We start from the raw sequence: 13260 nt of genomic DNA on the forward strand, positions 1-13260 counted from the left end.
TTTTATTAGGTTAAACTAGTTTAATTAACCTAGTACAGTTATTCAAATCAGGCAAATGGGCCTTCACAATTGGGGTGGTTCATGTGAGGGGGTGCTGGGTTCAGTATGTCGTACCCACTACTATGGCTCCCAACTCTCACACAAGGCCCAAAAGAGAGAAATTTAACCTTAAAATGAACAACTGTTATTTATTGAATAAGCCCAAAACTAAATAGGCCTAAATAAAATCTATCAAGAACTATGATATTTTATTTAGCAACATTAACCTATATGCATCTATAATGAAATTAAACACATAGGCTCACACAGGCACACTTTGGATGGGTCCTACCATGTTGCTAGGTCATACACAGATGAAAGAAGATTGTAAATATACCTGTTACAAATTATTATCTTGACCAAGGGAGCCATCAGATCATTAGATCTGGCAAAAAATAATCATGGCTATTTGCAATCAAGTAATAATAGGTTTTGAAAACTTACACACAAGCTAAAACACATACTCCTGCAACAATGTTAGTTGGATAGTTGGATGTAGGATTTATTTAATTTTAATTTAAATAATTAATTTTGAAAATAATTAATTAAATAAAAAAAATTCAAAAATTTAAAAAAAAATTGAAAAATTCGAAATTTTTTTAAAAAAATTTTAAATTTAAAATTAAACCTACAATTTTGAAAAATTAAGTTTCAACCAACCTAAATATCATTTCAAAATTTGCTAACTACTTTTAAAATTTAAATGTTATTTTATAAATAAAAATTAAATAAAAAATTAAAAAGATAAATGAATATCTTTTTGAGATTTTAAATGTAATTTAAATAAATAAAATAACAAATTTTAAAAGTTAGCAAAATATCTTATATCTATTTAAAATTACATGATTATAGTTATCTTATTTTAAATTTAAATAAGGTCAAATTATTTAAAAAAAATTAATTTAAAAATTTAAAATCTGACCTTAAATTTAAAAATAAGATAAGATATAATCAAATTTAAAAATAAGATAGATTATTAAGCAAAAAAGATAGATACTAACTATTTTTAAATTCAAATTACACTAATATCTTGAATTAAATTTAAAAAATATTAAATTAATTCATAATGATAATTAGAATTAAATTAGGAATAGTAACAGTATAAATACAGAACTACACAAAAAATCGGAAGTTAATTCCATGAAAAAGCATGAAAAATCGAAGAAAAACGAAAAAATTGTGAGCTGTACGGACAGTTTTCGCGATCACAGGAAAATTTCAGCACAACCCCGATTTTTTCGAATCTTCAAAAAATCATAACTAATTCAAATTAAATCGAAATTGAGTTCTGTAAAAAAGTAACTTACTTAATTTTTTCCATACTATCCAATAAAAATAATTCCAGAAACAGATATTTAATTAGTTTTAACGAAAATTCACAAAAACCAATCAATCATCAAAAAACACTCAACACAACATGATACCATCCAAAAACAAACAAACAATCGTTTTAAAGTCCAAATTTCTTGCAAGTAAATCAATTACCATGGCTCTGAGGCCAGTTGTTGGAATTTATTTTACCAGGATCTTAGATCTACTCACAAGTATGTTTATTAACACCCTAAATATGAACTTTCTAAAACGATGAAATAAACACATATAAAGTTTAGGAAACCTTACATTGGGTGCAGCGGAATATAATGACTCCTTCCGTTCAGATATCTAGCCCTTGATTCCTTTCTGTAGCAGAGCATTATCAATATCTGAACCTGGATCTCTTTCTCTGAATATTTAATGCTGAATCTCCTTTGCTGATGATCTTTCTTCACGATCTTCCTCACTATGATTGAGGTATCACTTGCTGTTTGTGGGCACTACTCATACACTAAGTATTTCGAAATTTGAGAGAGAAGAAAGAGAGAGGGAGTGGTCGGCCAGATAGGGAGAGAGAAGGCTCAGGTTTTTCTGATTCAGAAGTGTCAGAAAAAGTGTAATTTTCCTGAAGCCTTCACTATCTATTTATAGCATTCCACTAGGGTTAGGTTTGAATTATTTGGCATTAATATAATGAAAATATCAGTTTAAATTTCCTACAAAAGTGACCGGCCCTATACTAGTAGATTTGGGCCTCACTTTTACAATTTTGCAGTTTTATCTTTTCTGCATCTAATTTTCTTAAAAACGCCAATTTTCTAATTCAACCATTTAAATGCCAATTCTAACTATTTAATAACTATAAATAATTATTAAATAATATTGTCATTTATCATATTTATTAATTGAACCATACAAAGTATCATAATTAACAAATATGCCCCTATAAACTCTTTCTTTACAATTTCGCCATTACTTAGTGAAAATTTCACAAATAGACATAGTCTAATTTGAGAATTATAATTGATTAATCAAAACCAAATACATGAGTCTTACAAGCAATATTATCTCAACTAGTGCGGGGACCATGGGTCTATATAACCGAGCTTCCAATAAGTAGATCAAGAATTTAGCACTAAAATTCACTAACTTATTAATTCTTTGTTGAATCCACGCATATAACTTAGAATTGCACTCTCAGTATATAGAATGCTCTATATGTTCCACCATATAGACACATCATTAGTTATCCATTGTTATAACCCTAATTTGATCACTGATCCTCTATAATGTATTTATTCCTTAAAACACTTGACCCCGTATAAATGATATTTCAGCTTATGTGAAATGAGTACTCCACCATTTATGTTCGTTTGGTCAAGCTCGAAGGAGATCATCCTTTGCTTACTATTCGCCAGATAGAAGCTATAGATTCCATGTTTATGTTAGCGCTCCCACTCAATTGCACTACTGTAATACCCGGTAAAAATATACATATATTTTAAATTTTATTTGTTATACAATTTGTGTGAGAATAAATATTTATTTATATCTACTAATAGTGAATAGAGACTATTGCTTAGAATAGTATTGATAGATTTCTAAACATAGTTGAAATTATAGTAAGTGTCAATGTAAAATTATGGTGTTTTTACGAATTAGGATAATTACTCAATTAAAGCCCAATATGAAAGTCTATTAGAGTTTTATAGATTATTTAGTGGGTTTAATTTATTGTATGAAGTGCATTAAATAACATTATAATGGAATTAATGTTAAAAAAATTCGTAGGTTTGGATAAATTCGCAGGATTAAAAACATTTGTAGTAAAATGATCATATCTAGAGTTTTAGAGCTCCGATTGAGGTGATTCCAGTGGCGTTGGAAAGATAATTCAAAGATCTATAAATTTTGTAGAAATAGTTATATCATAATTTGGAAGTTTTCAATGTGAAAAATGAGCCTAAAGTTATGAGATAAAGGGCTTACTTTTAAAATTTAAAAATTAGATATTTGTTGATTTAATAATATTTTAGCATTTTATTATATATTATTATTATTAGTTAACCTAAACCTATCAGAATACGATATCTCATAAACTTTTTTATCAAACCCTAAACTATCATAGTTTTATTTTTCCTCTCCAAACCAATTAGTCAAAGCCTCATTCTTCTTCATGGTTGCTCCTCTCAAACCTTCCACAATTCTTCTTATTTTTTACCTTCATTCTTAAATTTTTGGATTTATAATCAAGGCTTGCGGGCTTGAGACATCAAATAGAAAGTTGTGAAGAGGTATGAAATATTTTCTTGCTCAATAATGCTAAATGTTATCTAGGGTTCGGACCTATTATATTTTTTCGTTTTCAGAAAAATAAGTTTCAGTAAAGTGATGATATCTTTCTTGATATTGATCCGTTTTTAGAGATTTTTGTATCGTTGGAAAGCTTATTCGATTTCCCATAAGTTTTGTGAAGAAACTTTTTGTTAATTCGAAGTCATACTATGTCAAAAAGTTAGTTTTATTCAATATCATGTGATTCGTTTCTTGAATCTTGTTCTTGCAAAACTGTTTTGGTAAAATTGTAATATCTCCTTGAATATGATTCCAATTTCAAAGATTTTTGTATCATTTGAAAGGGAATTTAATTTCCTAAAACTTTGATGAAGATGTTATCTTCTAGTTCTGAACCATTCAATGTCAAAAGTTTGTATTTTTGCTAAGTCGTGTAATTCGTTACTCCATATTTCTTCTCAGAAACAGTTTCAGTAAAACAATCATAACTCCCTCAGTTTTAATCCATTTTTAATGATCTTTATATCATTGGAAAGATAATGAAATTTCCTATAATTTTTATGAAGACAACTTTCACTGAATTAGTATAGTTGTTGGTCAAAAATAGTGATCTTTCTGCTGTACTGTAAGAGTGCGAATTTTAATGTTAGGGCCTTGAACCATGTGTTGTTATAGGTAGTAATGACGAGATAACAAATATTAAGCAGCGGGATTTGATGATCTTATCCTCAACAAGAAAATTCATTGAGGTGCTTGGAGTAGCAAGAAGGTGTTCTTAATAACTGAGGTAAGAAGAGTGGACATCTGTGCACAGGGTGTATGTTGAAACATACAACTGTATTATGGGTTTGTATTTACATGTTTTATGGTAGATTGTTGTTTTATGCTAATGTTATTAGTGTGTGATAGTGATAAGGCTTTTGACTGTTTGTCTGATGATAGCACCTATAGGATAGGTTTTCTGCTGCTGGTGTGAGCATAGCACTGCAGGATATATTTTTGGCTGCTTGTATGGGTTTACTTGCAGGTTATCCTTTCATGGGTGAGTACAACTTGTGAAAAGGAATTGCCCTATTGGATGCCGAGTGTGAGAACAACACAAGGCAGGGTAAGTTACACTTCATGTCTGATCAACATGAGTGGGAGTAGATTATCGTATGTGAGGACAATGTGCGATAAGATACTATGTGTTATGTGTGTGAGTATAGCATGTGTTAAGATTACACTGTGATATGATGTTGTATTGTATGTAAGAATAATATGTGATATGACATGTTGTTATATGTATGCAAGTATGGTATGAATTGATTTGATGTTGTGATATTGTTATACTTATGACTATGTTATCTGGTTGGGGGGGTTATGTCCTACATAGCTCTTCTTACTGGGCGTTAGCTCACGGGTACTCTGTGTGCAGGTAAAAGGCAAAACTATACAGTAAGGGTGGCGAGCTTGAGGCATGGATTACATGTTAGGGGATTGTCACGATGTTTTGGTTTAAGAATATTTCTTTAAAGATTATGGCTCGATTACTTTTGTAAAAATTAATGTTTAAAAATTTGTAAATGAATCAAGTGTTTTTGTTTTAAAATAATGAGATCTCATGCTTTAATTGTTTATAATAAATTAGTTTATTATTTTTATTATAAATGGTTTTAAACGGACTAGCGAGTGTGACGTCTCGGGAAATCGGGGCGTTACAACTACCGTGTTCCCAAAATGTACGTATCACCCTGACCTAAAAGTAGGCTTAACTAACAAATCAAAGAACATGAATAGCCTCTCGAGATTGAGCCTAATCATATCAGGATTAAGATCATTTGATCTAGGATCAACTAGGCGATATTGACTTGAATAGATATTACGGTAAGTTTAATAAATCTAAGTCAAAGTTCAATATGGGTCCCTTCCGATGCATACTCCATGCATCCAACCTGAGCTTTACTTTAACCAATGCTCTGGAAAGAACATAGCATTTCTCCAAATGCAAGTAAACTCTGTTGTAGATTATCATATCAGTAAAACCCTGTGTCTGATAAATCTAGGAAACTTTATTCACATAGTCATGTTTACTTTCCAATGTGTTGACGGCACAATAAACAGGATCAAGTATGTGAAAAGAGTTTCAGATGAATTTATACATTATGTACATATAATCATGAAATAAATCATGTGAACCATGCAACATTAAATGTTATTTCTGATCTATATTAATAAGTAAATCTGATTATATTGAAATGAGTTTTATTTAGGGCATAAAACCCAACAGAAAGCTTATTGGATGATCTACGTTTTTTTATAAAGGAACCGTATACCAATTCTTCGTAAAAATTATCATTTTTCTACTGTTATTGTAATTCTTTTTTTTTCATTTTCTCAGATGACGTACTTTCACTTAAAATGCAATAACTCTCTCAATTCTCATTCCTTTAATATGAAGATATATGTATATCATTTTAAAGCTTATTCGATTTCCTATGTGTTTTGTAAAGAAATATTTTGCCAATTAAGAAATTATTTATGTCAAAAAGTAATATTTATATTGTATATATTGTAAATCGTTTTCTCATAGCTTCTGTAAAAGTTATTTCAAAACAATGATTATATCTCTCTCAATTCTTGTCGGTTTTTGAAGGTCTTTATATCATTTTAAAGCTTAATAAAGTATCTATATTTTTTAATGAAGAGAGTACTTTGTGAATATTTGTTTTACTAAGTCAAAAATATTGTACGTTATTGGTGTAGTACGAAATTCGTTTGAAATAGAATTTCTAAGAAATTGTTTCAGTAAAATATCTATATTTCCTATGTTATAAGTTCAATTTTAAATATTTTAGTGTCATTCGAAAGGGAATTAAACTTAATGAAACTTTTATGAAGAGAGTTTTCTCTTATTTGGAATATTTCAGTGTCAAAATATTATATGTTTTGATGTCTTCTGTGATCCGTTATTCCATATTTTCTCTCAGAAGTTGTTTCAGTAAAATTATGATAGAGCTCTCTCAGTTTTATTCTATTTCAAATGATCAGTATATCATTGAAAAGATAATTGAATTTTCTAAAATTTTTATGAAAGCAACTTTCAATGAATTTGTATAGTTGTTGGTCGAAAATAATAGTCTTTCTACTGTACTAAAAGAGTTAGAATTTTAATGTTAGGGCCTTGACCTATGTGTTATTATAGGGAGTAGTGACGAGATAACAAAGTCTTAAGCAACGAGATTTGAGATAAGGAAATTAGATAGTTTTGTATGTGTTGAATTGCATAATTTAATTCTTTGTGTATTAGAGTATGATTTATGATTATTATTATAGATAAATGTATGATACTAAGAATGTACGATTTTAGAGACAATATGAATTATGAGAATCAATATATATATATATATATTATAATTGTTATGAGCCGACTATCAAACAAAAATTTTCTTTTTATCAGTCATCAAATAAAAGTATATTTTGAAAAGAAAACACTATCTTCTATGCTTATTGTAAAAAAAATCCAAATCAGAGAAATGCAAGCAATAAAACTCATTACAAAAAAGTTAGGCCTCCATTCATGATTCTTTTTTCCTTTCTTTTCTTAATTTCAAAGGGAAACAGGTTGCATGTTCCCACTTCAATATTATATGTATTCATAGCAAATTTTGCACTATGAATTGAACGAAACTTCACATACACATATATATATATTATATATAATCATAATAGATTTTAGGTATACCTCATGTGTTGCTAATGGCAGATGAGAGGATTTAGAGTTAAAACATGAGTGAAGTAATGATTGTTTATCCAACCAATCTAAAAGGTATTCCTTTTTCTAACCAGTTTGTGAGAGAAGAAACACAAATAGGCATAATAAATCAGCTTTAGCGTGTCTAGTTACCATCTTCTATCTGTGTATCTTTGAAGCCTACGACGGTACAATATGTAAATGGTTGAATGGTGGTTTTGAATCCTTGGAGCCCACGACGGTTGGAAGCTAAACTTTGAAGATCTCGATGGGGACTAGCAGTGCTTTTTGAGCGTGGAGACAGGTTTCAGGGAGAGTTAGAGCAGAATTCAAATTATAGGGGAATGGAGAGTATCGTGTAATGATAGGGGTAAAATTAGTAGAGTGTTTGGAAAAAATGTAGAAATGAAAGACTTTAAAAGAGAGTGTAAAAATGAGAGTTAGTAATGTAAAACGTGTATAGAGTCTAATTTCCTCCAAGAATTAGGGTTATCTAGAGAATGACCTCCTTATCAAAGCGAGGCTTAATATATGACCCTAATTTAATGATTTTTTTTTGGCAAAAATCACATTTCTCGTTCTAAAGTGAAACCCTACTTAATTATAAATATCGTGCTAAGAGCACTCACATCAGATGATTTAAAATAGAGAATCTCTAAAATATTTAAAGAACTAAATTAAAAACACGCTACATCAAATACTTTAAACTCTCTCTTTATTTTAAAACTTCTTTAAAATTCACTATTCATGTTCTACATTTATATAATATTATTTATTGCTCTAAACATATTTTATTAATTATTTGGGGTTTTAATTTTACATGTATATGAAGACATGTATAAATATTAATATTATATATTTTAAATAAATAAAAATATATTAAAATTTGAAGAAGAAAAAATAGAATTTTAGTGATGTATTTTAATTAAAGAAGTTGATGCATGGCAATGTAAAAGTTTGAGGTAAAATAGAGAAAGTAAGGTTTGGTAATGTATTTTGAAAGATAGAATAGAGAAGCTAATGAGAGTGCTCTAAGATGCCGAGTTGAAAAAAAAAAAACTTTGGTTTGTTCAATGGCAGCATTTACAAAACTAGGATGACAGTGTCCACATGATACTGTAACTATTCCAGCAAATGCATCAAGATATCGTTAGATAAATTAACAATAAACTCAAGATCTATTTGTATTTAATATAGAATACGATAACAATATATAATAATTAGGTATATGGGTACCTGATTGATCTATAGTAACTACCGCAATTTGATAGTGCAATACTATCAACTAAGTCTTCCTCCCTAGATCTCTAAATCAAAAGCAGTTTATTTATCTGATTATCAAAATGTATACAATTGTAGTAAGACAATATGTATTTATAGAGTTAGGGAGGGGACTTAGCTACATAACCCTAGTAGGCCTGCTCATCAAAGGCTTCAGTTAACTAGAAAAGTTCACACGTCTGTTTCAACTAGACTTTACACACAGATGCTAAGCCCATTAACTATTCATCACCAACAATATGGGCTAGCACAACAAAGAACTATCCAATCAACCCAAGTTTTAATAAAACCAATAAAATTTAATGTAAGCCCAAATAAAAAGTCTAACATTCTCCCACTTGGGCTACATTAATTTTAATACATATATATTATATTAAAATAATTTTGTTTGAAAAACGACTCATGGGTTGAACAACAGGAAAACATCTGTGGCCACTTTAAAAATGATAATTCTCTAATAGCATCTCAACATACCGGTCCAATTTAACCTTAGATAATGAACTGTGACAGTCATATTATTTTTAATTCAACAAAAGATATTCATAATCACAAATACCAAAGTATTAAATCAACACGGTCAATAAGTCTAGTATCGTGGTAAGGAGTTATGTTGAATATGTGATTAATTTAAAATAACATAATATCCTTATCAGTCATCAATTTCACTGATATCGTGATGCTTAATAAATAAGCTTGCGAAATTAAGCATACACTAGTTAGTGTCACTAAATATGCTAAAAAATTAAGCCAACAAAATATCATTATCAATAAGCAATTAAATTTAAAAAGATAATAATCACAACAATATGAACCACATGTTTTCAATTCAATCATTCTCGAGAATATAACAAAACATATCCATTCAATAATAAAATATTGAAACATAAAATGTAGTTCATAACTTTATTTAGAAAATTATAAATAATCATAATTTCTAAACAAATAGAAAACAAAACTCCCACTAATCTAAAAGATCAAAAGATTCTAAAATGTTCATATTAACAACATGTTTATTAAACAACACGAGATACTTTATTTCCATATGTTTAGAAGAACCACTAATCTTGTTATTCTTTGAAAAGAAAACAACAGCATTATTATCACAATTGATTAGTATAGGTGTGGAAATAGAATCAACCACTCGTATCTCTGAAATAAAATTCTTTAGCCACAAAACTTGTAAAGATGCCCCATAACATGTGACAAACTCAGCATACATAGTATATGATGTAATCAAAGTCTGTATAACACTCTTCTAAGAAATAGCAGCACCAGCCAAGGTGAAAATATAGCCAGAAGTTGACTTTAAATCATCTACACAACCACTAAAATCTGAATCTGAATAACCAACAACTAGAAGATTGTCAACATGCTTATATACAAGCATAAAACTCTTCGTTCTTTACAAATATCTCAAAACTATATTGGCTGCAACCCAATGATCATGGCCTGGATCAGATAAATATCTTCCAAGAACATTGACGACAAAAGCTATGTCAAGTCAAGTGCAAACCTGGACATACATCAAACTCCCTACTACACTTGCATATGGGATGTTCTTCATTGCTTCTCTTTCCAAGTCGTTCTTAGAACATTATTGCTTAGTGAACTTGTCCCCTTTCAAAATAGGAACAGAACCAGCTTTATATAAATTCATGTTGAACCTTTTGAGCACACGATCAATGTAAGCTTCCTAAGATAAGCCAAAAAAATTTTGATTCCTGTCATGATGGATATCCCCAAAACATAAGATGCGTCTCCAAGATCTTTCATATCAAAGTTGGTAGACAGAAATTTTTTGGTCTCATTTAGTAATGACAAATCACTGCTGGCAAGTAAAATGTCATCTACATAAAGAACAAGAAAAATATAACAACTCCCACTGATCTTTATATAAATACACTAGTCAAACTTGTTCTCGACGAAACCAAATGATGTCACAACCTTATCTAACTTCAAGTACCACTGGCGAGATGCCTATTTAAGACCATAAATGGAGCATTTTAACTTACAAACCAAATTTTCTTTTCCATTCTCCTTGTAGCCTTCAGGTTGAGACATACAGACTTTCTCATTCAATTCTCCATTCAAAAAAGTAGTTTTAACATCCATTTGATGCAACTCTAAATCAAAATGCACAACTAAGGCCATAATAATTCTGAATGAATCTTTAGTGGAAACAGGCGAGAAAGTTTCAGTATAATCAATACATTCTCTTTGAGTAAAGCCTTTTGCCACTAAATGTGCTTTAAACCTTTCAATCTGTCCTTTTTTATCCCTTTTAGTTTTTAAAATCCACTTATTGATTTAAAACCATCAGGTAATAAAACTAGCTCTCATACACCATTTTTCTTCATGGATTCGATCTCATCATTCATAGTTGCTAACTATTTTGAAGATTGTGGACTATTAAGTGCTTCACTATAAGTGATAGGATCTACAAAATGATCAATATTATATTCTCCTTCTCTAAGATAAACAAAATTATCATGACACTTTGTTGACTTCTTTTGTCTCTAAGATCTTCTTAGAGGAGGTACTTCTTGAATAGCTTCTATTTGTTGATCATTATTTTGAATAACATCTTCGACAACTAGAATTTCTTCGATAACAGGATCCTCGTCAACAACAAGAGCTTCTTCAATAATAGGCCCCTTGTAAATAATAGGACCCTCATCATCTTCGATATCGGGAGTAATATATTCATCAATAATGGGAGCATTACCAACTGGAGTAGGATTAAGACTACAATTATCATCTCTTGAAAATGACATAGGAATAAAAATTCCTTTAGATGACTCCCCCATTTCAAGAGATGTTGAAGGAATATTTTCAGCAACATCAAATTCTAGAAATTTAGTAGTCTGAGATTAAATAATTCGTGTACCATGAGTAGGACAGTAAAAACGATAGCCTTTTGAGTGCATTGGATAACCAATGAAATAACAACGATTTGTTCTCGTATCTAACTTTTTCAAATTAGGATCATAAATCCTTACTTCAATTGGACAACCTGATACACGAAGATGATTCAGACTAGGCTTTCTCCCAGTCCACAACTCAAAAGGGGTTTTGGGAACAGATTTACTTGGAACACGATTTAAAATATAAGTTGCAGTCATAAGTGCTTCACCCCATAAAAACTCTGGAAGATTTGATCTACTCATCATGCTTCTAACCATAACCATGAGAGTGCAATTTCTCCTTTCAGCAATGCCATTTTCCTCAGGTGAACCAGGCATAGTGTATTTAGCAACTATACTATTTTCTTGTAAGTACTCGGAAAAAGGCCCCATATGTTGTCTACATTCTGTATAATGACCATAATATTCTCCTCCACGATCAGAATGAACAACTTTGATGATTCTTTCTAATTGATTCTCAACCTCATTTTGAAAAATTTTGAGTTTATCAAGGGCGTTAGATTTTTCTTTAATTAAGTAGGTGAATCCATAACGAGAAAAATCATCGACAAAAGTTATAAAGTACTTGTTTCTGCACAACGTGGTGGAAGAATTTCAGATTTAATCAAACGATCAACTCTTTCTTTAGAAATATGACCCAATTTTTTGTGCCATAACAATAAGGATGTTTCCTTAATATGAGGTCTTTTACCCACAGTATTCACAACATTAAAAGAGGAATCTAAAGGAGCCAATGAAAACTTGTAAAGACCATCAGAATAAAAGCAATTTCCAATAATTCGGGCGTCAAGCATAATGTCAACATTAATATTTACAAAAAGAAAAGAATATCATTGTTTGACCAAAAGCGGAAGCGAAACTAAATTCCTCTTAAAAGTAGGAACATAAAAAGTATTGTTCAAAACAATCTTAACACGAGACTGTAATTCAAGAATAAATGTGCCAATATAGATAACGTCAACTCCAACATCATTGCCCACTTTAAGCTTGGACTCCCTCTCACTTGGCTTCCTGAGATCCCTTAGCCCCTGTAAGGAAGCAGAAACATGAACTGTAGCACCACTATCTAACTACTAAGAATCAATAGGAACATCAACTAGATTAGATTCAAAACAAACACATGCTAATGGGTTACCTGATTGTGCTTTCTTCTTTTCTCACCAAGTCTTAAATTTGTGACAGTCCGTTCTTCGATGTCCCATTTTTTCACAAAAGTAATCCTTCACATTAGAGTATTTGGACTTTCCATTGTTATTCTTCTGTTTATTCTTATGCTCCTTGCCATTACCATTATGTTTATTAGCACCATCATTTTTATTCTTGAACTTTCCTTTTCCTTTATTAGGCTTGAGGTGAGAAACATAGTGAGCAGATTCATTCTTCTCCCTTTTTAGCTTGCTTTCTTCAGCTACACACTGAGAAATTAGGTCGCTGATAGTCCATGTTTTATTGTAAGTGTTGTAGGCTGTCTTAATAAGGCTAAATGAGGCAGAAAGTGCATGAAGAGCTCGATGAATGATGTACGAGTCAGGAAGAGGAATATTATGATCATTCAACTTGGACTGAACATTCACTAATTTCAAAATAAAATCTCACACTCCTTTTAATTCATCATACTTAATGGTTGTTATTTCATCCATAAGATGTCCAACTTCAGCGTTTTCACCAGTGTCA

The sequence above is a fragment of the Cannabis sativa genome, chromosome 4, assembly GCF_029168945.1.
Source record: "Cannabis sativa cultivar Pink pepper isolate KNU-18-1 chromosome 4, ASM2916894v1, whole genome shotgun sequence".
Lineage (NCBI taxonomy): Eukaryota > Viridiplantae > Streptophyta > Magnoliopsida > Rosales > Cannabaceae > Cannabis > Cannabis sativa.